General features: G+C 39.6%; 1 pseudogene; it reads right to left on the reverse strand.

Annotated features, from left to right (window-relative positions):
* Positions 1–250: 250 nt before the first annotated feature.
* LOC118900799 lies at positions 251–803 on the reverse strand (annotated as a pseudogene).
* Positions 804–5,141: the final 4,338 nt, after the last annotated feature.

The raw sequence follows: 5,141 nt of genomic DNA on the forward strand, positions 1-5,141 counted from the left end.
TCCCTCCTTCTCCTCTTTACATAGATTGTATCCATCTCTGCTTATTTCTCTAACTGGGTCATGCCACTGTTCTGAAGATAGCTTGGCTCCAAGTCCAGGTTTTGTAAATAGCCTATGTGCAAGTTAAGGTTCCATAGAGATTTTTAAGAAACTAGGGCAGGGGTACCAGTAAGAGATGGGGTGAAATTTACACATGATGAATCATTTGCCAAATAAGTCTACTTTCTTTCTTTCTTTTTTTTTTTTTTTCCACAGTCCAGGTCTTTTATTTTCTTTACACCCATCATGCCATGAATTCATAGGGAATGGGCTCCAACAGTTCAGGCTCCTTTCCATTGGTTCTCACGAAGTCTGCTTCTCTGGGTGGAGCAGGCTGGCGCTTCAGCTGAACCCAAGTACCTTTCTCTTTGGCTTCCTTCTTTTAGTGATCATTTTCCTTCACCCGTTTCAGGAAGCTATCTCGGCTCTTAGAGTGCTTAATATGCTCGATACGCACATTAATTCTCTTGGCAAGAATCTTGCCCGTAACTTGTTTGTTTACAATGATGCCAACAGCATGCTGGGTAACATTGTAGACTCTCCCAGTTTTGCCATGGTAACATTTGTGGGGCATTCCTTTTTGAACAGTGCCCATTCCCTTGATATCTACAATATCACCTTTCTTGTAGATTCGCATGTATGTGGCCAAAGGAACAACTCCATGTTTTCTAAAAGGCCTAGAGAACATGTAGCGGGTGCCCCTCCTCTTTCCCTTTGTGTTGGTCATTTTGGCGAATTACTGGAAGATGGCGGTTCCGGCCGAAAAGGAGTCTACTTTCTTTACTCTAGCTGAGTTTGACTGTGTTTTGGCCACTCTTACAGTAATGGAGAAAAATCCTTGATCTTGCCGTTGAACGCCTCTGGGTCTCTTAAAATTTAAAACTTAGTCCTTCTTTGATGAATTCAGTCTCTCTTGGGTCAATGATCAGTTTCTTAGCACCTCTGCCCTCTGTCGTTTTTACATCCCTCCCTCTGCTTCCTGGCCAGTATCTCCTCACTACCACTACTGTCACCACCATAGCCCTGCCTCCTGCCAACATTCAGGACCAGAAGGAAGCTTATAGAACATCATAGTGATGGGGAGTGTGGTTCACTGGCTCCTGCTGACCTCTGGTTGAGGCGTAGCTCCTCTTGACAGCTCTTTGGTTGTTGATTTATCTCCTTGCTGTCTTTGCTCCTGACTTATCTGTGGCTGCTGTAACTTGTAGTCTCCTTTCTCAGCATAGGCAGTCCCTGGTAATTGCTCCCATGGAGACTGGCCACCATCTCTCTATTATGTCTATCCCCTGCCCTCAACCTCTCACTAGTACCACAGAGTCCCAGAGATTCCTTTTTTGATTCCTGGTTTGGGAAGTTGATGCTGTGTCTTTCTGCTGGAAGATCACGATCTTGCATCTTCAGCTATCTTCTGAATCTACCAGTAAGACAAAAAGGAATTTCTGGATTCTCTAAATGCCAAACACAGACTGAGCAGAAACAGGGAGCTATTTCAAGTCCATTCACCTGGCCCCTCCCCTCAGTCATTTCTATTCTTATCACTCAGGCACCATGTTCAACATGGTACCATGACAACCTCAGAGCTCCTCTGAAAGGCATGCAGTCTTTGGAGATTGTGAACAAGCAGTAACTCATTTATTCTGGAAATCTACTGAACTATTTGCATGTTTTTACAGTCACAACTTCTCCCATCTCCCCCAGTCTCCCTGTTTGACTTTGGGGCTTCCTTGGAGGGTTATATAAAGAAGGCTTCCATCTTCCCCTCAGACTTCTTTTTTTTCCTTTTCTCTTTCTGTCAGGCAAGGGTAGTCCTAAGTCATTTCCTTCTGCTTCCCAAGATGGTATTTGCCCTCCACCTGCCTATGGAAATAAGTACTAAAGTCATATCTGTCTTAATAGCAGAAGAGCTGCAGAGAAAAATTCAAATTACACAGGGAAAAATACCATCAGGGAATATCTTAAAGTGTATCACCCTGCTGTAGGGTGGAGGGACAGATATTCCAGACAGAAGGAACAGTTTGTAGAGAGTCTCTGAGGTGGGAAGGAGCAAGGCCACTTTGGAGGGAATGGGGGGGGGCAGTGGGGGTCCTAGGAGATGGGGCTGGAGGCGTTGCTGACCAGATGATGAAGAGCCTCCTAGACCATGTGAAAGAGGTTTTGTCGAAAATGTTTATATCCAGGTAAGGAACCTGGCTGTGTTTTTTTCTGATTTCCCAAAAAGCACAAACAAACAGCAGCAAAAAAAAAAAAAAATCATTCCTCTTCTAGGCATCCTGTTGCATTTTATTTCAGCCTATGATCTGATACCTTTCATGCTTCCATGCAGTAAGTGCAGAATAGATGATGACACAGAAACCCATGGATAATCAGCCCAGGGTGAACATAAGGGGATTTATGGGGTGGGGGTTATTGTGCTAGAGATGTGTTACTCTTTTCTGTTCATTTCTGCTGTCACCATTGCTAGTTGTGGCAAAGAGAAAAGAGGAAACAAATTCCAGGTCTAGACTGCACCAGGGTCTTATAGGCCTGCTGGTCATCTTGGTGACAGTTTTAGAATCTGATTATGGTCTCTGTAGACAGCAGAAAGGAGAAGATTGAAAACGTCAAGGAAACATTTCAAAGCAGCATGTGCAGTCTGAGTTGTGGACCTTTCCTTCAGGTCAACGTGACCAAGAACTACACCGCCTGTCACATTACAGTTTACTGTTATCATCCAGGAAAGAGACAGGATGGAGGTTTGGGTAGAGCTATTTGTTCAGGTGTGTTTGCAACACTTGTTGTTTATCTTGCACTCTTTGGAATAACATGCCACCTCAGCCTAAACTCAGCATTTGTTATTTTCAGTGTTAGAATGCACTTAATCTTTTTTTAGTGAGAAGAGATTTTGGAGAGCAGCCTAATGAGATTTCTTGTCAACAGTTTTTGTTTCCTGAGTTTTATAAGGTGGTTAGTGTGACTTTGGAGAGCAGATTAAAATTGTTTGAAATTGCGAGAAGAGAAAGTAATCCTTCACTTAATCAGGACAAATCAAAATGAAAGAGAAAGAAAGAAAAGGAAAAAGGTCATACTTTCAAGTTTTCAAATATATGTCTTCTGAAAACTAGTAATTTCCACAGTTGAGTCGAGACATCTGATCTAATTCCAGCTTCAATACTAATGATCCTTATGGCTTTGGACAAATCCTTTGATATGCTGGTGGCTCAACTTTTGGAAATTAAAAAAAAAAATTTGCATAGATGAGATACTATCTTATTTTCCTCTTACGTCTTACTGTGCTGTAATAGTTCATTTTGACAGGACCATTGTGTGCCCAGACATGTCGTCAAACATTCTCCTTAGTATGTCTGTGAGGGTATTCTAGATGAGATTAACATTTGACTCAGTAGACTGAGTAAAGCAGATTGCCCTCCCTAACGTGGGTGGGCCTCATCCCATCACTTGAAGGCCTGAGTAGAACAAAAAAGACTGACTCTCCTGTGAATAAGAAGGAATTTCCTCCTGCCTGACCACCTTGAGCTGGAACATTGGATTTTTATTCCTGCCTTCTAACTCAGGTGGAAACATTGGCTCTTCCTGGGTTTCCAGTCTGCAGACCTATGGACTTGGGAACTACACCATCATCTCTCCTGGGTCTCCAGCTTCCCGTCTGCAGATCTTGGGACTTGTCAGCCTCCATAACTGCATGAGCCAATTCCTTATAATAAATGTTTATATATATATATATATATATATATAAATATATATATATATATATATTTATATATATATATATATACACACACACACACATATATACACATATATATATATTCACACACACACATATATATATATATATATATATATATATATATATATATATATATATATATATATTCTGTTTCTCTGGAGAACTCTAATACACATGCTGATGAGTTTTTTAGCAGCTATTCTGGAAAATGAAGACAAACTCCTCACTGGCACCATGGGCCTGCTCCTATAAACCAGTTTTATGTTTGCTTCTCAGAATGTATATCTTTTCATTCTGAGAGGAAAGGATGTTGAAGAAATGTATTGCTCATTGACTTTTGCTGTGTGGCACACATCTCTAATTCCCTTGAACCACTTCTGAACGTAAATGAAATAAACACAATCAAAGGATCAGATTTTTCATAATTAACAAGTCTTTGGTATAAAATTAGAGATCAAATATTTTGTCTTCCCTTAATCTTCTGTCATTTTACTTATTTGCCATTCACTTTTACTGCCTTGAGGCTATTCCTGGCTGACTCAGCCTCGTCTCAGGAAGGAACCACTCATCTGGAATCTGGCCAGGGGCACAGCTTGGCTTCCAAAGCCTCTTTCATCTTTCCAGGAAGCTGCCAACTCACGTCTTAGTTTGCATTTCTGGAGAACATCAGTAGGAACATGGGCCTAAGCACTCATGTAGAAGATGTTGGGGAGCATATAATACACTTCGGTGCTAAAATTATAATGAAAAATATACCAGCACTTTATTTAGATTCAGTTTCTTATGGAAATTCTCCCAGATTTAAAATTCTGTACTGATGGCTTAATGTCTAGTTGATAATTGAACATTTTTCTATAAACAAATAGGTAACTTGTTATTAAAATATAACAACAGAGAATAAACTTCTTGTTTAATTAGGAGACTTAGCTGATTTTCCCCTCCAAAATCCTAAAATTAAGGCTTTCCATGTCTACCTTTATGTCTTGAACATCTGAAAAATAAGCATAAATACTGAGAATTTTATCATTGATATTTCATGAAAAATCATGTGAAATGCTCTTAGAGATATGGGGCAGGTCTACACCAGAAAATAAAACAAAGATTTGTGGGAATTATCTAGACATTTTAAGCAAAACGTGCATTTTTATTTTAGTATTACTTTAAGACCCTTCTAGCACTTATATGCTATTCATTCCCTTGCTGTTTTTGAATTTTAGTAACTGATTTATATCTATACCTTATTTTGTTAGTATAGACAAGTATAGTCATGAATACAGAGGTAATTTCAAGTACTAAATGAAGATTTTTATAATATAATCAAAATGTTTTTACCATAGTCCCTATAACACACTGGTGTTTTTACAAATGAATTTAC

This window comes from Balaenoptera musculus, chromosome 9, assembly GCF_009873245.2.
Source record: "Balaenoptera musculus isolate JJ_BM4_2016_0621 chromosome 9, mBalMus1.pri.v3, whole genome shotgun sequence".
In the NCBI taxonomy this organism is placed as follows: domain Eukaryota; kingdom Metazoa; phylum Chordata; class Mammalia; order Artiodactyla; family Balaenopteridae; genus Balaenoptera; species Balaenoptera musculus.